The sequence below is a fragment of the Manis javanica genome, chromosome 13, assembly GCF_040802235.1.
Source record: "Manis javanica isolate MJ-LG chromosome 13, MJ_LKY, whole genome shotgun sequence".
Taxonomy (NCBI): domain Eukaryota; kingdom Metazoa; phylum Chordata; class Mammalia; order Pholidota; family Manidae; genus Manis; species Manis javanica.
Genome location: NC_133168.1, coordinates 32,353,925 through 32,380,717, shown reverse-complemented (window position 1 = coordinate 32,380,717; position 26,793 = coordinate 32,353,925). Strand labels below are relative to the sequence as shown.

Below are 26,793 nucleotides of genomic sequence, written 5' to 3'. Positions count from 1 at the left end.
TTGATAATTTCTAGAGCCTGTCACCTATTTTCTGATGGCACCTTCCTACCCTCCACTTGGTCACAGGTCACTGCCCTTCTGTGAAGCATACTTCCACTTTACCCCTCTTTTGGCCTCAAAATTCTTAGAAATATAACTTATGATTTCAAGTGCCTTAAAAAAAGTTTTATTTTATTAATAATGCTGTTGTTTTACATGAATTTCTTATCTGGGAACACCAAATTAGAGGCTAATTTCTACCATAAATAATAATGATTCAACCAAATAAATATAGGAATAGAATTAGTTCTCTTTATTAAGGAGAATTAAGAGAATCCATTCTCTTTATTTTTGTGTCCTTAACTAATTATTCAGTATTCTGTTTTTATGTATTGTACTGTCTTTTATGTATTGCTTGGGCATAACCTCAGAACATGGGACAATTAAAAACACAGAGAGCCTGATATAATTCATATCGTGCTATGTTAGAAGTCAATGAATGATGATAATGGTGGTGATGGACTCTTTCTGCAGCTCTTGAGAACTAGGCCTAAGATCATTTGGATTCTAAATAAAATATGCCTAATTCTTTTTTCAAGTACCATTTGCAGAATGAAACAGAAGTAAATCCAAGAGTACATAAAATATGTTGCAGGTTATTTTACTTTGTTTCAGTTGAACTTAAGATAACCAGCCCTTGAATGGCCCTACCATGATCACCCCGAGAAGATGTTCCCCTGACCTGGAGAGGGATGTGCAGGAGTGCTGCTACTCTCTGATTATCAGAGGAATCCGCACCAACCACCCCTGTCTCCCTGCTTGAGTTTCTCCTGCTTGTCTATTGAAAGAGACACACAAGAGTCAGGCAGCTGGAGATAAAATATTACCCTTATCACAAGACTGTTGCTGAAAGACCTGATGTTTTGTCACTCAGGAGGTGGGCTTGCCACTACATCAGAGTGCCTGGCAGCCCTGGTTAATGCAGGCCGTCCCTCGTGGGGGCACATCTGGGTGATGCAGAGCACAGAAGAGTGGGGCAGGCTGGCAGAGTCTGAAGGAAGAGCATGCTCAGTTCCTTCTCACAAACTCACCAACAGGACAAGTCACCTGCTTCAAAGGCAGAGGCTGAACAAGGCCACAGTGAGAAAGAAGTGAGGCAGAGCTGTGATCATGCAAGGAGTCAGATGCAGTTTTGATAAAAAACTGGGATATTTTGTTCATCACAGGTTATTTGCACTCAGTTTGATTTTGAAAAGTATTGCATTAAAATATTATTTTTCTTGATTATTGCTTTTTTGGCACTTAGTTAAATTTTGTACCTGAGGCAAATGCCTCACTAGCCTCACTGTAGACTTGAAACTGCAAGAAGCTTGAAGGGTAACTGTGGATACAGTGAAGGTTCTGTGGCCAGGATTCTCACCTGGTCCTGGTCAGCTGGTTCACTGCACACGCATGGGCAGTGCATTGTTATTGACTCTGTATAGAGAGCCCTGTCCAGTGCTTTGGGTTGCATGGTGGCACAGCTGCAAGGCTACAGGAGAGCAGAGCAGAGGCTTGAGTGGTGGCAGCGCCAAGGACAGAGACTGGGACAGCTCCGGGTGTAGAGAGGCAGAGACTGGCTTGCTGTATGCAGACTAGCTCTGAGCGGTTGGGATTTGAGTGATTGACCTGCCACTGTGGAAATAAAGTTGGGTATAACTCTTTCATCTCAAGACCATTCTACTGTCATTTCTTCAGCTTCATTGAATCCACAGTGAATTTGCCCAGGGCTAAAAACTGTACGCAAGACAGTAACTTAATGGAGGCCTCCCCAGGTAGAAGTCACAGGGCCAGGGGATACATTCCTAGTTGGGTGGATGTTTAGTCACTTATTCAACCACCCCCTACAGCCATTGTGCTAAGATACTCAAATAGTTTGGGAAACTTTTCTTTCCTTAGTCAATATGTTGCATTTCTGTTATTAAGGAAGAACAAAAAGCAGAACAGGTGTTAGAGATACTTGAAAGTGATACTACCAAATAAGATTGATTGTAATGATCATAAAAACCAAGCTGTTCTTTGAAACAAATGCTTGCTACACCTTGCTTTTTCCTTGAGATTCAGAATATAGTTGAATATGTACATACACACACAGTAAATGTAAAAACATTAAACATGACATATAAAACATCAAAAATGTAAACACAGATTTAGATCTGTGGAATTTAATGCATGAATGTATCCAACTAAGTTCAAGGCTGTGTCCATCAGAAGGGACGCCTGTTCTCTGACAAGTATGTGCCTACCTTCACAACACATTCCAAGAAAATCATATTCTAACTTGTTGTTTACTCTGAAGATGGCATTTTGCACCTCATTTTTCAACTCTTTAGTTCGTTTACATTGAGATAAAACATTCTCTCACAGGAAGAGCTGAGATACTTTTTCTCAATGGAGGGAGGCTTCTCTTTCCAGGTTCAGGAACTTCAGGTCTGCAAAGTTAATTATCAGGAGATTGCAGACCAGTCCTTCAGGCTCCATGTCTGTGTCTCTGACCTTGGCCTAGGGCACAATGACACCAGGCATACCACAAAATATGCAAAGGATGGAGTCTAACTTGAATAGCTTTGTTAACTTGTTTTCTGATGCTGATATAAAGATTATCATAATAAATCATTTTGGCACATTTGAGAAAGCTCAGTTCAGAAGGTGGAATGGTCTTATATCAAAATCCTTACCCAACTAACTAAATTCTTCCAGACCTGTAATGGAAAGCCTTTCACATTTAGATAAGATCTAAGCAAGTCACTGGACCAAGTTAATCGATTTTGTAATTTTTTAAACTTTGGCAAATCAAAAACATTATTTCTGATCTGCAACTTACCTTTAAGCAAGATCTAGTATCATGGCCATGGACAATGTTTAGTGAATTATAAAAGCTTAACAGTTCAAAAGAATTATTCTCAATCTATGGCTTAGTTCAGGATGGCTCTCGTTAACTGACCACCTAGACCTGTGCTGACCAATGTGAGGGCCACTAGCTCTACATGTGGCTACTGAGTGCTTGAAATATAGCTCGTCTGAACTGAAATGTGCTCTAAGTTTAAAACATGGTTTTAAAGACTAGTTGAAATGATATTTTAGATATAAAGGGTTACATAGAAATATATTGTCAAACTTCATTTCACCTGTTTCTTTTTACTTTGTTAAATGGTGTTACTAGAAAATTAAAAATGATGTATGTAGCTTCATATTCTATTTCCAATGGACAACGTTGGTCTAGATGCTTTGGAGATACACATCAGGAAGAGAGATTCTGATATACTTTGTCCATTTATTCTGCCTTTGAGGTATTCCAGAAGCAGCATTAATTTACACAAAACCCCTGTGAGAAGGATAGGAAATGCCTCTTACTAACATTTCAAGGAAAATAACTTCAAAGGATGTTGTCATCAAGAGTATGATTCGTAAGTCAGAGAAAACTTTGGGTTCATGCTTCAGAGAGTAAAGCATTCAAGGTCAGCTGTTTCTCTTATTACTAACTCTTCCTCAGGTCCACTTTGAAACCAGAAAAGTCTTAGGATAGGGTGGGGAGTGATGTGGAGTTAGGCTAAGTAGTAATTTTCATAGAATACCTGGCAGAGAGTATAGGTACTTAACAAATGTTTGTTAAACTGGAAAAAAAAGGACTCATGAATTTAGATTAAAAGTGTCATGTTGCCAAATTACAACTGGCTGTGTGAAGGTCTGTGGTACAGTATGATGATCCAGTGCCTCACTGCAGTGACAGTGGTTCCCATTCCACTATGGTATGGCTAGGCTGGGTGCAGGGGCCCCTGCAGAGTATGGGGTCACTGGGCCAATGCCAGCTGTGAGGAGTCTAGGAAATATATAAGGATGTAGAGTTCTGAGAGACCAGAAGACATATGAAGTCAGAGGTACAAATACATCAGGAAAGCATTAAAACTACAGGTGTGACAAGAATTCAAGAGAGTTGGGAAGTCAGGATGCAAGCAGTGAGCTCCAAATCAGTAGCAGAGCTACCCACAGAGGTCAGTGTAGGCACAATATCTTGAGCCCTGCCTGAATAGTAGGTTATGGTGCCATGGGTTAAACCCTGTGAAACAAAGCTTGGCTCTGTTAGGTGCCTCTGATCCTCTTCCTGCCTGAGCAGTGACCCGGTTCCAGGTTATGTGTAGGTCTGAATGTCCCTGTGCCAACAGGAGCTGACTTGACTTGATTGAAGATGGAATGAGATAGCAGCAGAACTTAAGTTATAACAAACTTTCTGTGGGTTGGAGTTTTGCCATCTAAAATGTGACCCAAGCAAACTTTTTTAGTTGCTCAGTTATGGTTCTGGATTGGAGGAAAAGGTCCCGAAATGAAGGACATGAGTCTCTTCTCTCTTTTCTCATGTGTCTTCATACCACAGGAGAGCTCAACTCCTTTTCCAACATCACGACAGGTACTAGGTGATCTGGATGCCTATGTTAAACACTCCTCTTCATGTTCTGCCTACTTGCAGGAACAGAAACAAAATAAAATGTTTGGTATATAGGAAGTTACCATATATTAAAGACTATCTGTTTTCACTATAATAATCTGTCAAATAAACTTAATTGAAATGATCTTGTCTCAAAATGGCTGTAGGATATCAAACCTGAAAACTGCTCTTTTGCACTTGATGTTGTAATGCACAGGTGACATCGTGCAGGGTCAATGTCTCTATGGTCTTGATCCTGTGTCCCTAATCTGGGTTGAAATAATGGCTTTAGTGCCTTACTTATCTTGACTAAATGGCAAAATTTACAGTTTAAGCAGAAGTTGCTTAAGAAATGCTATTACTTTGCTGCTCTGTGGGAACACATGGGGTGCTATTATTATTGGCTTGAAATACAATTTGTGACCCACATGTAATCTAACATTTCTCTGGTACCTCATTAATGATTTAATGATGGAGTCCAAATCATAAGTGCAACTTATGGTATCCTTCAAGAGTCTGAATCACACCTTCTTCCTAAATAACATCTGGACAGGCTTGGTCTCTCTGAAAAGATGGGCTTGTCTTTGAAAATATCTATGAAATTTGACAATTTAACACTTTTCCTCAAAAAGGATTTACTTAGAAAATGGACATCTTCAAATTCTGGGTTATGGAACATCTGAATAAGCATGAATACTTGTACAACCCATAATTGCCAGTTTGTACCATAAAAAAATCATGACTTTTTGTGGATTAAAGACTTAGATTTCAAGTATTGACTTCCCCTAGCCCCCACTACCAAATCCAGCAGTTTTATAAATACAACATAAATTCACAGGCACTATAATTATTGTGGTCAATTATGCTAAACCAAGCAGATAATTTTTTCTCAAACATTTTCACAAGCAAGGGAAAAGTTGTCTTCAAGACTCATTTTTACAGATGGGCTAACAAGTTTGGGTCATGTGAGAGCTGACTCAATTTTTTTTTCTTCTATATTTAAGATGTGTCCATGTTTAGGGGAATTAATTAAATTTCTGTTACCTTGATTGGATCAGATAAAAAGGGACAAAAAAAAAGTAAGTCAGAGTTTTTAAAGGACATTTTAAAATAAGCAGAGCTCTTGCTTACCAAGTAGTTTATGACCAGATGCTTTTTAATTATAATGCAATTAAAATTTAAAAACAGATATAAGATTATAATTTATATACCATAATATTTGTTCATTGTAAGTATACAATTTAATGATTTTGAGTAAATTTATGCAGTAGTGCAACCATTACTACACTCCAGTTTTAGAACCTTTCCATCACCCTACTTCCACCTCTAGTTCTGGGTGACCACCGATTTGCATGTTCTCTCTAAATTTGTTTCTTCTGAACGTTTTGCATAAATGAATTTTACAGTAATTGTGTCTCATGTCTGACTTCCTTTTTTTGAGGATTCATCTGTTGTAGTAGCATATTATCAATTGTGCTATCATATTCTATTTTATGGATATACCACATTTAAAAAATCCATTTACCAGTGATGACACTTAAATTGTCTCCAGTTTTTGGCCATTATGAAATGCATTTTGGCCAAATGAAATTATGTGTTCATTTCTCTTGCATAGGTTCCTAAGAATTGAATTGCTATATTGTATACAGTTTATGTTTACATTTTTAAGTAACTATCAAACCTTTTCAAAAGTAGCTGTACTATTTTGCATTCCCACCAACAATATGTGAGGGTTCTCATTTCTCCACATCTTTGTTAGAGCCTATCTTGTTAATTATAATAATTACAGTAGGTATAGAGTGGCATGTCATTATGGCTTTTAATTTTCATTATTCTAATGACAAATGATTTTTAATATCTTTTCATGTGCTTAAGTCAACCATTTATATATCTTCTTTGGTGATATTACTTCAAATCTTCCACCCATTTTTTAATTGGGATGCTTGTCTGATTGAGTTATTTGTAAGTGTTCTTTATAGATTCTGTACAAGTCTTTTATCAAACACGTGATTTGCAAACATTTTCTTCTAGTCTGTATTTTGCAAACATTTTATTTTATTTTCAAAAATAAAGTGAAAATATTTTTAATATTCATGAAGCGAAAACATTTTGAATTTTGATTAACTCCAATTTACCTGTTTATCAGCTTAAAATTATTCATGGACTTTCCAAAAACCATATGGACATTGTCCAAAATTTATAGCATGACATGAAAAGTCCTCACAAAAATGACTTCTCTTCATCACTGCACAGCTTCAGCTCTTGACCTGATTTTGTTACTCATCCCAAGTCAAAATCAAAGCATCTCACCTTCAGTCTCTTAATTGACCATTTCATTTCTGTTCCCTGTTCTTTTCCACAGGCTGCTCCTTATACTCAGATCAACTTCTCACTTTCCTTTTCCTCCCTAGATAAATTCTTTCTGTATTTAACTCCTTTGTAACTTACATTCTCCGGAAAACTTACCTTAATCTCCTCCCTTACCAGGTTGGTAATCTTTCTAAATGCCCTCTTTGTCAGTCTCAATCTTAACACACCTTAAATTGTTAAGTCATTTTTCATTATATTGCCTATTTTCCCTTACTGGGAATAAAGTTCTTTGGGTAAAGGACCTGGTTTTTCTTTATATTTTTAGTGCCTAGCATAACAACAGGTTCATTATAAATACTTAATAAAGATTGATTCAATATGTTCTGTGTTTCAAAAAGTCAATAAGAGCCCGACTTTAAAGAAAGCCAGTCTACTTGGTGTATTATGGACAACCAGAGATAAGCATTTTTCAAACCTACGTGTTCAGAGAAATAAATTATCATATGGAATCTGAATTCAGCATCAAACAATTCAGTTTATATTCTGGAAAAACATTGAACCGTATGTCTTGCATGCATTTTCTCTAATACTCAAGCCTCCCTTGTACAGGAAAGGACACTATTGATGTCCCTATATTATAGGAAAGAAAACTCAGACTAACAGCCTTAACTGAGGTCACATAGCCATTTTCAATGGGAAAGAGAACAACAGATCATTTCTAGACTTAGCATGAAAAGAAATTATAGTTTCAAGGAAGATATTTAATAAATGTTCAATGGTCAGATACTATGTGCCAGACAATACTCTAGGATCTATGAATATAGAAAGGAAAGAAAAGACAAAATTTTCTGTTGTAATAAAATTTATATTCTAAGTAGTTAAATATCATCTCCACTAACACAACAGTTTAAAAGAAAAACATAGAATTCTACTCACTTCAGACAGTTCAGACAGGCAGGAAGTTTGAGCCACATAGACATGGGGTGTTTATTATCTGACTTGAGAACTTTCAATATTTTCTAAGTGGTAGTTGGAAAACAGGAACAGATTTTCATGACCTAGTGGCTTTGTAGGCAACATAGAGGTTATGACCTGGATGTGGACATGGACCTGGATGGCGTGACCAACTATTTGGCTATATTTGTCAGAGAGACTAAATGCAATGTCTGTGCATGCAATGTCATGCTTAAGGAATAATGAGAGGGGGAAGGAAAATTGAAAGAGGCAAGAAGAACGTAGGAAGATATAAAGTGCATTGGGGAAGAGCGGGAACAAGGACACAGTCATCAGTGAAAGTGCCACCTAGGACCTTCTCTCTGATTCCTGCCCATACTGATCGCTGTTTTATACTTAGGACCTAGAAGAATGCCTATCACTTAGTTGTTGTTCATAAGTGTATTAGAATTATGATTTATTAAAATAAGACTAGCCATTAATTCAAGAAATGTCTGTTGATTGCTCTGGTATCCTAGACATGGTGTGAGGTCTTGGTCCCTGCCCTTAGGGGGTACTCAGAATACTTGGGGAGATAAATATAATCAAATTATTGAAAGCAAAGCATGATAAATGCTGTGGCAAAGATGTGGAACAAAGTGCTAAGGCAATGCTAGAAGGAGCTACTTGCTCTGTCTTAGGACTTGGGAAAAATCTTCATGGGGAGTGAATCATTTAAACTCAGAATATTATTCAAGCTATGGTCTAGAAAGGATCTGGCCTCTTCAGGAAATGAGAATGTCACAATAGCTAGAGATAAAACATATAGACAGAAGAGGCTGGGGACACATGCAGGGCTTGCAAGTCCAGCTAGAAATTCATGTTACAGCCTGGGAGGCAGTAGGGGTCTGCCATTGGATCAACCTCTGTCTTACCATCAGAATTATCTTCTTAAATTTTATAATGTTAATACCCTTCCCCAAAGCCACAATGTCACTCAACCATCAAATAGTATCATGAAATATGGATTTCCACATGCTGATGAGAACTCTAGATAAATACCAACATAAAAATCCTATTGTGGAAGCACTAGTGCACATAGGTCATTGAACGTCTAAAGTGGCCTTACATCCACATACTGGTATCCATGCCCCGGTGTTGTCTCCACCTATATTGCATTAGGGTAGGTCTTTGTGAACAATAGAACATGAAAGTAAAGGTATGTCACCTTCAAGGCTAGGTCATGAAATGCATTGTGATGAAAGGCATCTATCTTGTGTTCTCCCCTGGATTGTTTGGTCTGGAAGAAGCTAGTCCCCATGTTATAAAGACATTCAAGTAGCCTACTGATTGCTCCATGTAGCAAGGAACTGAGGCCTCTTGGCAATAGCTATGTGAGTGAGATATCTTAGAAACAGAATGTCCATCCTGTTAAATCTTCTGGTGACTACAACATCATGAAGGACATTGAGTAAGAGCTACCAGCTAAGTCAGTCCCAAATTCCAGACCCACAGAAATTTTGGGATAATAAATGTCTATTGTTTAAAGTTACTGAATTTTAGGATAATCTTTATGTAGCAATCAATAATTAATACAGTCATTGACACATAAAATCAGAGTTAAGAAGAACTCTAAAGATTAAGTAGAGCAGGCACTGATAGATGGGTACAACATTTCCCTTGAAGTCTGAAGAGTTTTGTGGAATCTTTCTCTACTTCTATTGGTTATAGTTGGTACACACATTGAGACTTCTTTACTATCCCTGATTACAAGAGGTGTAAGGCTTAATCCCAGCTTGCATGTCTTATTAATGATAAGAATTTCATTTCTTGACTGTGAGTCCAGGGCTCTTGTGCTGTATTATGCTACCATCTATGCAAATGAACTTAATTTAACCTCTTTGGTTTATATGAGATACTTACCAACTTGCAGAAGTTCATCTAGAAAGAAGATACTATGCTACCTCAGAAAGTGGATGATAGTTTGAATCCTAATAGTAGTAGGCTGAATAACGGTTCCCAAAGGTCTTCAGGTCCTAATCCTTGGAATCTATGAATGCTACCTTACATGGCAAAAGTGATTTTGCAGTTGTGATTAAGGATAATGAGATGGGCACATTGTTCTGGATTATGTATGTAGGACTTACATGTAATCACAAGTATCCTCAGAAGGAGGGAATGTTATGTAATGCACAACAGGGAAAGAAAATGTGATGCAAGGCCAGGAGCAAACAAATGAAGACAGTATCCTGGAAAGATAAAGAAGCAGATTCTCCTTCAGAGCCTCCAGAAGGAAGCCCTGTTGGCCCTTTGATGTTAGCCCCTGAGACTGATTTCAGATTTCTGACGTCCAGAACTGTATAAGAATACACTTGTGTTAAGACACCAAGTTTGTTATAATTTGTTACAGCTGCCATTAGGAACTAATACTTTCACTTTAGCTCTGATATATCCTAGTTCTGTTAGTCTGCATAAGACAACCTAAGACTGTTTGCTCATCTTTAAATAGTAATAACTGTCTATTTCATAGGGCTGTTGTTAGACTGAATGAGATAATTTATGTGTAAAATGCTGATAGAACTTGGCACTCATAAAGTTCGTCATAAACTTGGCTGTTGATCTGGTCTGGACAGGAAGAATGCAACACTTTCTGCTCCTTTTGAAAACTCAAGTAGAGTACCAAGCAGCTTGGAACACAGAAGGAGCTGAGTGTCTATTAAACACTCTAGGCTGCCCTTCCATCAGGGACCTGGAGGCCGATTATCTTCACCCTCTCTGATTGCCCTTTCTCAAGAGTGTTGACTGCAAGACAGGGAAAAGGAAAACACACAGAATGACCAGAAAACCCACAAATATGAGAGGCCTAAAGAGGATTTTGAAGATTTTGAAATAATTTCTTTACCTATTATCTACTTTTGGAGAAAGCCACACAAAGCAGGTGAAAAGTTACCTCATTTACATAGCTCTGACGAGTGGGAGAGACCACTAGCTTTTCTAGTAATTTCCCTTGGTACATATGAAGACTATTCTTGATTTTCAAAGGTGCCTGCACTGATGGCTGTACATTTTTTCACAGAAACAGTGGAATGGATTTGTTTTTGAAAGCTTGATATAAATGCTGCCTAAAAGAGTCTATTACAAAGCAGCCCTGTATTTGTTAGCTGGCCATGTGTCTCATTACTTCAGGCCCACTGGAGGTATGAGGAGCATAGCTGTATAAACCTTTTCTTTTCCTTATCCTAGGTTAAGTTTCAAAATTTCACTAATTAAAAAAAAACATAATAAATATATGTAATTATTGATCCCTACCCCTCTGTTTTCTGTAGAGGCTTTTATTCTCTGTTTTCTACTGATTGAGTATTTGTATTCTGTTGTTTATATGTACTGACCTCATTTGCATAGATTAAGTGCTCTGTGGTTTCTGTCATGAGCCCTAATGGGCAGGAACAACATTTACATCATTTTCTTGTATAGTGCTTAGTGGAACTTCCTGTGCCTCGTGATTGTTTTATGATGATAGAAATGATGCTATAAAATGAAGCCAAAAGGACACTTTATAGGTTCTGATGCTGTTGGATCTTCACTGGATGTCTGTCCAGAGTAAAGAAATGAGGAATAGCTCTTTGTATCATCATGACAAACAACTGATTTAGTAGAGGGCAGTGGTTTTCTAAAGCCCTATTAAATCCTGTCCTGTTAGTCAGAGATGACTGAGGAAATAAGTGAATCTGGTTCATTGACTTGGCTTCTGAGGTTCACCAAGAGGGCTAAATAAAGATCAAGCTCTCTTCTATCTCAGCACACACCTCAACACTGGACATTGGTCTTCAGTGGCCCCCAGTCACTGAATCCTAGGTTTGCCCACCACCACGGTTAGCAGTTCATTAGAAGGGAGTGCATTTTTCCTAACTGGGCCTGGATCAGTTGACACTTGTTGAACTACAGAGGTATAGTAATGGGCACAGGAAACCAAACAGTATGAAGTAAGTTGACTAGGATGTCATTCTTACTAATGCACAGATTCAGCTACCTAAATTGGTAATAGAAACAGACATCTCCTCTTTGAAATGGCCTTGCTTGGCCAACAGAGAGTGACAGCTGAGGTAGAGCTCATTTCTACTGTTAGGGGATTTACTACTTCACAGCTACCATCTAATGGTGACAGTTTAACAGCAGCCTTAGTAGGTCTTTTGTGACAGTTTTAAAGACACTGGCTATAAGCCATGCAAAAATTGATTTGCCTCATTTAGATACTCTCACTGTCCAAGGTTGGTGAAGGATGAACAAAGGCTCATACAGAAGATGTGTTCAAACTCTCTCCAGATAAGAAGCTCACACTAGCTGTTTGCTTTTGTGGGGAGTCAAAATTTAATATATAACCTGAAATCCTCCCAGCTTATTGACCTCCAGTCACAGGTTCTAGGAAAGAAGATGAAACTTTCATTTATCTTCACTCTACACATGGACAGATACTGTGCTTAAATGGTTCAGCCAAAATCTTTTAGATTTTGATGCATTTTATCTGTTTACACAAGATCAACAATACTTCCCTACTCCCACAGTAAACACTGAATCCTGTTTATAACAGAAGAGCAGCGTCTGCAGGGAGCACAGGCAGAGCACTCTGGGCTCCTTTTTCCTTTTTCTCAGAGACCCCAAAGAGTACTGCACCTTTGCTCTGCTTTACTGGCACCCCAAGATCATGATTAACTTGGAGTCCTTCTCTTCTTGGTTGGGCCTGACACAAGCAACTGCTTTTCTGTCACATTGACTTTTCTGTCCTTGTGGATTCAAAGCCAGGGTTGAGACCTCCTAACAGGGTTCATTCTCTGACAAGGAAGTTTTGCAACCTAATTTACAGCTGGAGTCAAGCTTGCCAGTGAGTGCCAGAGGGGAACTGAGGCAATCCACTGATTAAGCGTGCATTTAATAATGTTTATTCAAGCAAGTTTGTGATGTTTTTCACTCCCTTCAACAAGTATGTTATTTGTAATACCTATCTTCTCTAATCTAGGTGGTTGAAAAATGTCTGAAATGTGTGTGGGCTAGAATCCATTTTGTTTTTCTATGGGTATATTCATTTAACAAGAGCAGTCTCTGCGGAACTGTCAAAAACTGCCTGCCATCTTTCCAAATCATCTCTCTCTTCAGTGACCATGACTTAATCCTGAAGGAAAACAAGGTAATCTTTTCAAATAAACATTCTCAAGGATGTTTAGAGGGAACCCAATTGCTAGTATGCAGAACCTTCCCAGTGACTGAAAATAGTTATATTGATGGTAGTACAATTCCGTGGGTGGAGTGTTTGTAAGTATTAGATATTTTCAGCTGAATAACAATAAGCTAAATTGTAAGCAAAGGTATGTGTGTGTGTGCTGAGTGTGTGTGCGTGTGTTCAAAGAGGCACTTAGGATCTGGCATCTCCCTGTTGTTGGTGGAAAATGAGGCACCGAGGGGTTAAAAACTTTCAATAAATAGAAGAGTTAGTAAGAGATATTGGCAGTATTTAGAACCCAAGTCCATTAGGTTTCATGAGGCTAATGTGCTTCTTGTAAGACTAAATAAGAGATGAAGAAACATTTATCATTAAGTAAGAAGGAAGCAACGACAGAAAAGCAGTTGGTTATATGCAACATATTAGTACAATATTCCTACTCTCAAGGAACTTGGCATGCAGTAAAAAGAGAAAATGTAGATTACAGATCCAAAAACAAAACTTACTTGGATGATAAACTTAACTAAATCAGTACAGACCATGTATTCTTGAATCTACCATTTCACTTAAAAATGTTATTTTGTATTAAAGTTTTTATTTTTAACCTGCCTCTTTCTCTCTGGTCTGTGGGCTTCTGAAGGACAAACTTCTTTTCTTATTTGGGGCCTGAAGTTCCAGGACTTAATGCTGATCTGGAAGAAATGAGGGCAGGAATGATTGAATGAATTAATTTGATCTTAAATTTTATATTTTTATCTTCCATTTGTGAGCCTGATATCCTCTGTTTAATTTATTTATCAATTGTTGTTTAAGATGCTTGTATATTCAAAGCATCTTTTAAATATACCCAGACCTACATACGCAAATACATCATTACCTTGTTAAAAAATCTTACAGCAGTACTGTCCAACAGAAATACAATACGAGCCACATGTGTAATTTTGAATGTTCTAATAGCCACATTAAAAAAGTAAAAAGAATAATATATGTTCTTTAACTCAACATATCTAAAACATTGCCACTTCAATACATAAATATAAAATTATTAATAAGATACCTTACATTCTTTTGTTTACACAAATACACTAAGTTATTGAAGTCTGGTGTGTTTTTCACTTAACAGGCATTTCAATTCAGACCTGCTTTCAGACTACAAAGTAAACTGACACAATGCAAGTGATTGGTGGGCTCATGTGGCCACTCTGTTGGTCAGCACAGCCCTGTAGTTCATACACAGATGTAGGGGACATTTCCCCCACCTAACAGTGAACCCCTGCTGTTATGCCCACTCTTGGTTCCTGTAGTCTGGAAACCGCCCTCTCCTCAGCAGTCCATGTGACAATTGAGTGGCCATCCTGACTTACCTGGGGGATCTCCTGGGATATAGGACTTACAGTGCCAAACCAGAACAGTCCTGAGCAAGCCAGAATGGCTGGTCATCCCACTGTAACCCATGCTTATCCAATCAACATATTTTTTCCAACATATTTTAGTCACAGTCAATGGACCAGACATAGAACACATAAAGCTGATTGCCAATCATGAGATTTTGTGGGAACCACTAGGAAAAGGAACCTCGGTTTCTGTTGTAGTGATTATCTAGAGTTTTAGCTAACCTTCCTTCCTTCATAAGGTAAGAGCATGACTGACAGTAATTCCTACTTTGGAGAAAATTAGACGTAAGGAGAGACTGACTCTTGGTGGGTTTACTTAAAAATTTTGAGTTCCAGGTCCAGCCTTCCTTGAACTTATGCAACTTCTAGACTTTTTAGAAAGCCAATAAATTCTTTAAACATAGATCCATCTTTTTTTCTTGTTAGTTTAAACCTTTCAGGTTGGATTTCCATCATGTGGAACTAAAATAGTCCTAACTAACAAAATAGTTTATATAAAAAAAGGGAGTACGAGAATCTAGTTGGAATTCTTCGGGCTCATAAGAAACATAATCAGAGATTGTCTATTTTCCTTTTACAAACTCTCCTTAAGCTACTGTGGGGTGTGTGTGTGTGCACATAATGAGTGTGTGTAAATGAGTGTGTGTACACACACATGATCATGTGTGTTCTTTCTTCTGCAGCCTCTAAACATGAGGCAACTTTGTGGTGAAGGGAGGTGAGGCCGTGAAATAGTTGTGTGCTGGCAATAGCCTATGAATTAGTAGGGCCTTTTTTAAGTAGGAAGCAAAGAAGATGTGTTGTTTTTCTTCCCTGTCTCTCTCTCTCTCTTGCTCTCAGACCTTTGCACTTTGCTCATGTTGAGAGAGCTTTGCTTCATTGCAACATTTCTCATGATGGACTGACTATAAGCCTCATTCTAGGTATTGGAACAATTTAGAGTTCATGAGATTTCCAACCTGAGGGCTACAGACCTTTGGGAGGTTGTAGAGTTGTAAAGTTGGTATCTGAAAATCCATCTGTTTATCTCTTCTTAATCAATGAATGCTAAAAGAGCAATCATTAGCATGTGGAAGGATTATAACACTTCTAACAGCTCCAGGAGAAGAGTGAGTATGTACTCAATAGATGTTATTGAGTGCCTACTATGTAATTTGTCAAGGTCAAATGCCCTATGTGAAGCACTTAACTATGTTACAGCATAATATTTAGATTTCATAGCACTCCTACAAGGCTAGAATTATGCTTATTGTTCTGAAATAGAAAAATAAATAACATCGATGTTTGTGTGTAAATATACATATGGTGTATGTTTATATATAATTATATATATATATAATTTTCCCTTATTCACTATTTAACAAACATTTTTTACACTTTTTGTTTTCAATGAATTGAGTGTCTAGTGTAGAAAATAGGCTTTCAAATGTACACCTGTACTACCTTCAGTGAGCATGTAAAGAAATCAGAGATACCATTGGAGAGGAGAGGAAGAGTGCCTGACGACAGAGGCAGGGATGGGATGGGGGTCAGTCAGAGGAGCTGCTGGGAAGCATGCCTGATGCCTGACACATGAAAGTTTATCTGCTTTATTGCAAATGTCTCTATTTTTTTTTCAGAAGCAAGTTCCATTTTTTGACAATAACAAATTTTATTTTGTTTCTCTGCATTATGGTGACATAAGTGACAGAACTCCAAACTGTAAAGCAAAGGAGTTGGGTTCTTAGCTGGATTTGTTGCTGGTGAGGCCCACAGGCAAAGTTTTATAAAATATCTGGGGCTAGAGTTTTCCCTTAGAGTAATTTCCTCCTACTCCTGTGAATTAAGGCAGATCAACCAATTCATCCATAATAGTACCCTTTCCAAAGCAGGGACACGGCAAAACCCTCAGCAGCGCCCTGCATTCTCACCTTTACTGCCCTTGCATCAAGAGATAGTATGTGGAAACTGCAGTTCAAGAAGCAGGGCGTAAGAGCTGGGCTTAAAGGGAAAATTAACATACAAGTAAAAAATGCCATCTCATTTCACTTTTCTCTTTTCACTTTTCACTTTTCTCAAAGTCAAATGACCATCTGATCATAGCTGCAGAATTTCCTCACTTAAGGATAGCCTAGGATAGAGAAGTGAAGATTTGGCAAATTAGATTAATGGTGATGGGGATATAGTTTCCAAATGCCTCAATCTGGCATTATTAGATTCACAATTAAAGAATAGTAAGTATTCAATATTTAATTAATATCCTGGAAGTTCCTTATATGGAAACACAACAGAATGATAACAAAAATGTCATATTTTCATATGGATATAAGTTGGAAGCAGATGTAATTCTTAATCTTAAAATTTCACTTTAGCAAGTAATCAGTTTTTTTGTTATTTTTAAATTTATTGTGTCTGGGGATACACTAATACGTGTACATGTTACTTATTTATTTGTTTACTTATTTAATTGAGGTACATACAATAAAATGCTCAAATCTTAGGGTATAGTTGATGAATTTTGACATGTGACCTATGTAACCTAGGTCATGCTATAAAACGTTCTCACTATTTTTTGTCTTCCTGGAGATACATTTATGTATGTATGTGTAACAAAGTCAGGGAGAGAGAAGGGAGGAGGGAGGAACTGTCTGTCGTATTGTGGTCCCAGTGTTTAGTGTAGGTCACCACCTATGAAATAGAAATCATTTTTAAGATTATAGGAAAGAATGAGAACACAGAAACGTAAGAACTATTTGTTGACCATGTTGATGACTTAGCCTCTCAGACTGGATTTTTTTGCTTTCAAAAACAGTATTACGTTCATTTTTTGATTTAAATGAAAATATCTCATCAAGTTTTATCAACAAATATGTAAATTATTATACATTGTATATTAATAAAAAAAGTAATTTACATTCAACTTAAAATCCATAAAAGACTATTTGGCTTTCACAAAATGAATGTTTTTCCTCACTGCAGGTTGAAAGTGTTAATTTCCTTCTTTGCATCTAAGCACATGACAGTTTGGGCTACTTGGAGACTCAGCAGAAGGATTCACATACTGGTTGTCATGATGCTCTTCCAGACTCACCGGTTTCCTCAAAGGACATGACTACAGGACGAAGGCCCGAATGCTCAGTGCGGCACACCTGGGAAGTCGCCCTCTTCATGGTACCAGAGTTCGTAACACTCACCCAAAGTCAACCTATTCAACATCCGTTATCACTAGTCACTGGATAACCCTAGCGTGGAAGTCTCTGGTATTTGCCACCTGACTTTGCTACTTTAAATGTGGCCAGCACACTTTCCTACTGCATCGTGATCGGCATATAAAAGCCAATGGCATTTATCATCAAGTATTAACACCACCATCACCAAGTTCTCGTGTAGCATGACTGCAACTCCTATGGCCATTTATTGAGAATGCAAAGCCTTTGATGTGCTAGAAACAGATGCACCTCTGACGCTGAACTTGCTCCCCACTTTATGGCTCTTCTCATCTCTCCCGAGCCCCTCAACTTTGGCTCCCTTTCTTCAGGATGTGACTACTCAGGCAAAGCGGCTCATTTTTATCTGACTATAAAGCCAAACAAACAAATCTTACATAACTCTTCTGCCACATATTTTAACCTCTTTCTGTTTGGAATTCATCTATATTTTAACAGCAAGCAAAGCCTCTGAATAGAGCTTTTGCACAAAGCTGCACCCAGACTGTGGTATGCCATGCTACTAAGTTGCCACACAAGTGCCACCCTTCCTGTCACCTAAGCCACAAGGCAATGAATAACCCCCAGTTAGAAGTTTAGTCTTCTTTCTTCCTCCATCTAAACTAAAATTGTAAAATACCAGATCGATGTGTTAAGAATGCAGCTTGAAGGTATGATACAATAAGCCATGCAGTGACTATGGAGATCCCATTGCAAATCCTTTAAAACGTTTGCCTCGTCTACCTTTTGTCAATTCTCCCTTGGATGCTTTTCATTTTCCAGCACATCATTTCTGCCGAACGGGAGAAGTGATGATATTGGGCTTGATGGGAGGCTGTGCTGCCATGTCCGCTCTCCTGGAGTCCAGTGTGGAGGAGGAGTCCAGCTTGCCCTGAACTCTGCTCGGTCAGTTCCCTTCACCCACTGTTCAACACCTCACCCTGACCCATTCCTTCACAAACTTGACAAGAGAGAGCAGAAAACTCTCCTTTTTGTCCTTCATTCATTCATTAGAGGTGAACTGCAGACTTAACTAACCACAAAGCACTAAACTTCACCATGAGGATCACGAAGGAATTATGAAAGAACATCAGATGTCTGTTCTGAAAGGGTCACCTCTGCACACACATGTCCTCTCCCTCGGACTCATAATTTGATAGGCAAGCTGCAGAAGGTGCTTCCTTCTTTGGAAAACTGCACTGAGTTATAAAAGCTGGGGAGTTGGAATTTAGCACCTTTTCTAGATTTGCTTTCTTTCTTTCCCTTACATATACTTCATGTGGAAACCAGCTGTACTATTTAGCATCCCCTTAGCCCAACCTGCCCTTTTCTTTCTTCAAAACTCATGTAAGGGATGTCCTTCTTTTATATCAGCACCCTGCTCTGCCTACTGCCACTCCCCACCCCCTGTCATTGGAAACACATTTCTTCTATTTCAAAAGCACATTTTAAATATGTCTTCCTTTCATCTGGATAAAATTCTCTTTTGCCTGGAGACTCAGAGAAAGTGACAGAAATCAACAAACTTTGCAGTCTACAGGCTCTCATTCTGCACTTTGGCCCTAGTGCTTACTAACCATGTCCCCCTGGAAAAGCTACCAGGGCTCTCTGAGCCTCAGTTTCCTCATCTGCAAAATGGAGATGGTAATATTGCAAAGGAGTCATGATTTTTTGATTAGGTAGTTTACATAAATGGCCTAGCATAGTGTTTGACTCCTGAAATGACTGTCAGTGTCCCTTCTTGGAAAACTCCATTATTAAATTCTGTTTGATGTAACTATTTGCAGGATTACCTCCTGTGTTAAAATCCTAGCCACTTGAGAATAGGCACCACAGCTCATTCACATGGGGTTCCCTGCAGCCTTGAACAAAGCTTTGTGCCTAGCAGATGCTCAGGCACATCACTGGCTGCATCAACATGTTATTGTGAAAATACAAATGATCAGAGGTCTGTGAAGAGTCAGGCTTAGAGGTGAAAGGAGGGCCTGGGTATAAAGCTACGTTCTTTAAAGTCTTTGCTGAGTTCAGCAAGGTTCTTGAGGCAGGGTAGCTGCAAGTAGTTGCAGTTGCATTAAATGAGCCAGGGTAGTTGCAGGGAGAAAGTGGCAGGCTCATGAAATTTAGGGCCCCAGGGTGACCTTAACCTGGGTCACAGGCAAGATGAATCAGAAGAGAAAACAGAGACAAAGCTAGCTCCTCTCAGATCCTTAGACATTCCAAACAAGGGGGAGACTCAGTCTTTCCTGATTAATCTTTAGTGATTTATTCTTTGGACATCATTTAAAAGGAGCATTTTAAAGTAAATTAATTGAACTCCCATGACCTTTTACCCTACATGTATCATCAAAAGAAACTAGATCTTGAAATTAAAAAAAAAATACTTGATTTATTTTCTGTGACTTACAAACTACTGAGGAATGTCAGTTGGGTTTTTATTTTTTGAAATTATAAATAAAAACTCCAGTCTTTTCAGCAGTTAGTTGAAACATCCCAACTGTAACAAATAAGTGTTGAGTGAGGAGTATCATAAGAGGAGAAGTAATAAATACAGAACCTAAGATACATAGGTAGAGGAAAGTATTGGTTGTCTTAAAAAAACAGCTATTGCCCCTTTTACCTCTCTGGCCTGATATTATTCCTGAGTTCACCCCTCTTCAACATGACTTGGGTAAATTTTCATTAATATAAGCTGATGTTTTCCAAAGTACAGGCAGGGGTCTATTAGGGAATTGTAAAATCAGTTTAGTAGTTGGATTATTATTATTATCATTATTTTTGATTAATGAATATAGCAGTAAAGAGAATAAAACAGAATAGAAAATATATGAATGCATTGCATAGTAAGGATGAGTTTTATAAAACTTTCATTTGTGCTTTATATATGCATTACGAAATGCGTTTATGTGTGTACTGAGCTGGGGTGTACAATGTATTTTTCACAGTCATTTCTCAAAAACTTTGGAAGCTGTTGAATCCTGCAGGCCTCATGGTGATTTGTTTGCAAATTGCTGGGTGATGGTGATATGGCTCTGGCCCATGAGACATCAAAGGAGATGTGGTGGGGAAGGCTGGGAAAAAATTCCTCACCCAAACGCATGATACACTGTGGACCTACTGTCCTCTCTTTCACTGGGTGTTGCCATGTCTATATGTGCTTCCTGGTACTGTGGCTCCATCTTACAACTACAAAAGCAGCTCACATGAGATCATGTTGAACATAACATGTACGAAGATGAAAGGAATTGGGTCCTAGGTTCAGTGTTAAACTGTGATGTTAAATACCTCTGAAACTATTCCACCTCTGGGCTATCACATGAGATCATAAATCCCTTACTGTTTAAGCCACTTGAGTTAGTTTTATGTTACTTACAGCTGAAAGAACCCTAAGGGATAAAGAAAGCTTATTTTAGGAAGTGCAAGTAAATCAAACACTGGTGTATAGGTCTGGTGGAAGGAAAGCTTGAAAAGGAACTCTGAGTCAGATGGTGAAGAATGCTGAGTTCCAGGACCGAGCACTAATGTGAAGACAGGACAGGCTTACAGTTATGAGCACAGACTCAGGAGTAGACAGTCTGGGCTTGAGCCTCTTTTTTCTACTTGTTAGCTGGGTTACTTAGGTGAGTAATCATTTTCAGCAGTAAATTGGAATACTGATCTGGTGTCATTTTCTAGGGTGGATTGGAAGTTGGGAAAATGTGGAGTCATTGAAATTAGAAGACTATTGTGACAATCCATTAATGAATAATGAGGGCTTATGCTCTGGAGATGGTAAAGGAAACCCATGGGAAGAGAAGGATGTAGGAGGTACTAAGAAGGTGGGCTTGGTGATAGACTGGTTATGGGACACGGGGCTGAGGAAGGAATGAAATCCAGCTGTGTGATCTCAGTGCTGGAGCATAGGGTGGGGAAGGGATGATGTATGTGGTGAGGTGGGAATAAGAAGTGAGGACGGGAAATAACTTCCCATGATACCCTTTATGGCGGTGGTGGGGGGTGGTGGATGGCACTGCATTTTCTTAGAATTTCCTCACCACAGATTCCATTTTATGGTTGGTGTCCCAAAATTCTGAGATGTTAAGGCCCTCTTCCTGAGTGAGAGAGTAAATGACGAAGACATTTAATTCCAGGCCATTTTTACTTCAAATTGCTTGACAGCCACCTGTGTCCAGGATGAAAAATGGGAAATCATGAGGAAGTATAAAGAATAAAGTGAGAAGATAGAGTTCAAACTCTAGATCCATAATACAGATAGGAAATAAAGGAGGGACTGTGCATAATAAAGGAGGGGCAGAACTTAAAAGACAGATTTTGTTAGAATGATATTTTTTTAATTGAAAAAAATGTAAGGTGAGAAAACAAAGACTAGTATTAGTGGAGACAAAGTACAGAGACTGGCTGGGGGAAATTAGGGTGATGCAGATGGAGTGAATTCCAAAAGAAGAGCGTGCGGCAGGGGACATGCCCACGTGTCACCGCTTGAGGGGCTACGGGAGCTAGGGGCTGAGAAAAGGGCACAGGCTACAAGAACACGTGACTTTCTGGTGACTTTAAGCTAGGAATTTCAGTAAGTTTGGCAAATATATGTGCTAAATTGTTGGATTGTTAGAGTGAGTGGAGGGGAGACTGTGGGCCATTAATGAAAAGTCACAATGGAAAGTAAAGATTTGACAAGAAAGGAAATACCTTTTCATGTTTAAAGTAGAAAGAAAGGATCATAAATTGAAGATATTTTGAAAAGGAGAATAATTGAGGGAGCAGAAATCTGTAGAAGTTAGAGTTAGGAAATGAGAGAGAGGAGAAGGAGAGAGAGCCCTCAGAAGACAGGGAGGTAGTCTGTGTATAAACTGATCTGTAATCCAAAAAGGTTAGTGAAAAGACTGGTAGGTATTATCTAAGGGTAGGGGAAATGACGCGTTGTGACTTCTCCCTGCAACACCTGATACCTTCAAGAGATGGTGAGGAGAAAATAGACTTTGGAAGGGGTATGCAATTTGTATCCTGTGATTCAGAAAAATGGTACAAGGGTATTAGTGAGAGCAACACTGAAGTGTTTCTGGAGCCCGTTCTCCTGCAGCAAGTTGTGTGTCGGCTTTCAGTGGACAGAGTTCAGGATTCTAATCACGGGTCTGCTTTAATTAGTTGGAAAGTCTTATTATTGTTATATTTCTTTACTGTAACAGCCGTAGTCTCATTTATTTATATAATGGGACACATTGGCCATGGTTCTTTACATTTTCACTGTGGAAATTCAATAAGATGACACAGATGATGATGATGATAATGTTGATGACGATGATATAGCACACTAGCAATAATATGTAAAAATCATGTGGCTCTTTCGATGGTGAGCTGGATACTTCTAGCTTCCTACATATATTAGCTTATTTAACCCTCCAATCTGCTGTTGAAGTTCTATACTCCCTGCTCCTACCCCAGTTTACAGAAGACACTATGATAAGTTTAACAACATTGTTAAGAAAGTCTGATAAGTTTAAACTTTACCTAAGTTTTAACAACTAACAAAATGACAGAACCAGGATACAAACTAACTAGCCTGGTTCCAGATAAAGAATTTCACAAATATTAAAGCCTTCTATTTTGCCAGGTATTATTATAAGAGAAATAAAGCATATTCTTAAAACATGGTCTAACCAATTTTCAACAGAGGATGTATTTTTTACATTAATTTATTTTGATTACTTAAGGTGCCTGTTTTTGTAAACCATTAGCTCTTGAAAGCATTGTGTTTCCAAAGTTTGTTTGTTTTGCTATTTAGAAAATAGCACCTCCCATCTTCATGTAGATTCCTTAGCAAGATAAACCTCTGACAATGCTCTGTGGTGTTTACTTCCATGAGCCACGGCACTGCTGCTCTGAGGAGGACGAGGAGGACCTGTCACCTCTGAGAGGCTGCTCCTGAGAAGCAGGGATGGCAACTGCTGTCTCAAACTTCCTGACCAACCCTGAGCCAGATGGTGTATCAGGCAAAGACGATGGCCTTGAAAGGAATATAGCTATTCAAAGGCTAGGGAAAATTCTTTACCACGTTGTAAAAATGTGGAATCTCATTTTAAATGGGTTTCTCCAGAGTGTCGCTTTAATGACTTCTGCCTCAAGAAGATGTTGAACTAGATTCCAAGCAAATTGCATTGGGTGGTTGATATTTTACACCAAGAACTGTAAAGCACCAACACAACCTTCCAGACTGAATGAAAGGCTTAGAAGGCTGTTCAAACAGGCCACTGTGCCTGGCAGGAAATTATTGCTTTCAATACTGAAACAGCTATAGAAGCTTATTTGTAATATCTTCAAACTTAGTTGGCTGCAGTTCGAAATTGCTGTAGCTACCTGGGAATTTGACCAGAAATACAGTTAGAGAAGTTATGTCAGGATTGCGTCCTCTGCTAGAACCATGAGGAAAGCGGCAGAAGTAGCTTAGTCACTGCATTGTATCCACTGCTTTCAGGGTCAGTGGTGGGGGCTCTGCTACAGTGACACAGGCAGATTTGGAACTGGCCGTGATAGTCTACAGAGGCTGACCTGGTGCTCTGGCTCAGGGGTCTGGTGTCTCATGTAAGGTATTGTCAGAAGATTTTCTTTTCAGTTTCTGTACATCCTATGCCAGATCAGTCCCAATCCCAGATCAATGCTCTCTACATAGTGAGCAAGAGCATTTCGAGACTCAGGAAAAACACATTTTCTCTTTCAAATCCTGTTCCTAGGTTTTTAAGAGGAGCTTAGGTACAAAGAGGAAGTTATTGATTCAGAACCATAGAAACTAGAATATAAAAAGTAAAAGCCGTGCGGAACCCAGGTAGCAAGGGCCTGCTGCTGACATCAGCCCCTGTGGTGGTGTCCGAGATGGGAGCCGCACTGTGTGCTGTCTTCAGTGATATGACAATTCAGGCCCAACTGAAAGCAAGTCAACTGCGACCTCAAAGGCCCTCAGCGGCCTGACAAACACGCCTGGCTTTCCCTGCAGTAGTGCCGCCTCCTGCATAGGTTTTGGCTTGCTTCTAAATTATGCTTAAAATCTATTTCTACACTTTTTTCCCAAGGGTCTCCTCCACATTTTTGTTAAAAAAATGGTATTACATTAGACTGAAGAAAAAAAAAAGAGCATCGCTGCTGTTACAAGGGCTGTAAATGTGCAACGGGCTTGCTGCCCGCTCCTGCCGATCTTCCTTGGCACCGATGAGAATGCTGTGGGCTTGCCTTTCTGCATATTTCAGGGGTCCTGCTAACTTTCTTAATTGTTAGATTTTCTTAGATGTTAGCTAGTTTTATAGATGGGATTTACTTAGGAATATCATGAGTTTTCATGCTCTGAAATTTAGACGTTTTGCTTTATAATGTATTCTGAAATTTACATTCTATTTCTGGCCCGACCCCCTGGACTGTAATAGATTTGTGCCAGAAGAGTTAAACTGTGACTGAAAACTCTCACACCTTGTCACACTGTGTGACAGACCATAGATCCAGGCTAGATTGACTATAGATGGTTCCAGTCCTAAAATGAATCCTCAAAATTTTTCCAGTCTTATTTTTTGTTAGCAGAAAATATGAAATAAATATATACTTATACAACACACAGCATCTTTTTATACTATACCTTAGCACTTTTCTTTTTGACATTATTACTACTATATTTTAAGTTCCTGTGAAGGCAGGGGCTTATCTTGGCTACCAAAGACTCCTTAATTAAAAAAATATATATATTTAGATTGTGGCACTTCCCTGTTTAAAGTTCATTGTTGGTTTCTCATGATGTTGAGTAAAAAAACAAATTCTCTCCGTGGGCCTAAGGGCCTCAGTGGCGCGGGTTCTGCCTCACTGGGGCCACCACCTCGGCTTCTTGCTCTCTGTTCAGATAGGCCCCTCTCCACTTTTGCAAGCTCCTTCCCAACTCAGGTGCTCACACAAGTTGTTCCCTCAGTCTGAGATGCTCTTTTGCAGTGATGGATTCCTCCTATTTGAATGTCTATGCTCTCTGCAACCATGCATTTAACTAGATCCCTTCCGTTCTCCATTTTCTATATTTCAACAGGCCCCATCTCCATTTTCTATATTTCAGCAACCACTCTATCTCTTTGGGAATACTTAACATAGTTCGTTTATTTTCATGCCACTTAGCCCTGAGCTCTATGAGGTCAGGGACCCCATGCCTGTGATAGTCCTAGAGTTTAACCTTTACCTAGCACATGGTAGCTGTTCAACAACTATTTGCTGAATAAATACAAGAGCTTGGGAAGGACAAGTTAATAAATGTACCATATATTTGTCATCTTCAGTGTAGGGGAATAGAAAGAGACAAAATTGAAAAGATTCACTGAGTCCAGATCATAGGTGCCCTCGGCTGGAGTCTATAGCTAAAAACAAAAATAGTGTTTTGAGCAGGGAACTGTCACCTGGCCTATATTGAAAAAAGGTGAATCTGGCAAAAATATAGCAGGCTTGATTTTAGTAGAAAAATAACATTAAGAATGCTGGTAACAGTATTAGGTGTAGAGGACTGAAACTAAGGAGTTTAGATAAGCAGCAGTATTGATTAAAAACTTTAATATACTAAAGCAGGTTGAAGAGAGAAAACTCCTTTTTTTGATGGCTAAGTCATTCAAAATATATGTCTTGAGAAAGTTGTTACGGAGAATGGAATAAAAATTACTCCTTGTCTATCGTGAGGGGATTAATTTCAAAGACATACCCTGATGGAGCTCAGCCTCCTTTTAGTATTTTTGCTTACTGATGGTCTCCTGCTCATACGTGAGATAAGGGCAAATAGTTGTTTTGTTACTGCTATTTCAGATCCTCTAATAAATCCCAAACAGAAACATATTAGCTGAGATGTGTTTGGTTTTGAAACCCTTTTGTATGGAGTATTGTAGGAAAGGAGGGCCAGGCTGCCTCTCTTTAGAAAAGGCAGTCTCAATTGGTGGAATATAGGATTTTGAGTTGGATTTTCTAGGTTGAGACCTGTCTCTGTCCTGTACTACCTAGGTGAGATTGGACAAGTAATTTAACCATTCAGAACCCCTATTTTCTGTTCTATAAAATGGAAATAAATCATGCCCTAACTTATGGTGAATACTTTTAATCTATAAACTGCTGTTCAAACCCCAATAAACAGGATTCACAGATATTCTGCATCTCCATCTTGGCCCACATAGTTGCACAACAATGTTTTAACTTCTATGTATCCAGAAATTAGTGGAAGCAGATTTACAGATATGAAGGGTGGAGGAGGAAGAAATCATAAATAGAACATATCAACCAGGCCACTGTGGCCAGATTAGTAATACAGGGCTTGTGGGCTGC

The 26,793-nt window shown here is 38.7% G+C and overlaps 1 long non-coding RNA gene across 1 annotated transcript in view; it reads left to right on the top strand.

The window, feature by feature from the left end:
* LOC108407946 (uncharacterized) overlaps nt 1-26,570 on the top strand; it is a 39,750-nt gene extending 13,180 nt beyond the window's left edge. Inside the window, exons 2-3 of the long non-coding RNA XR_001855861.3 lie at nt 12,699-12,866; nt 17,252-26,570. This is a non-coding gene — a long non-coding RNA (uncharacterized lncRNA). The remainder of the gene's footprint in view (nt 1-12,698; nt 12,867-17,251) is intronic.
* Nucleotides 26,571-26,793: the final 223 nt, after the last annotated feature.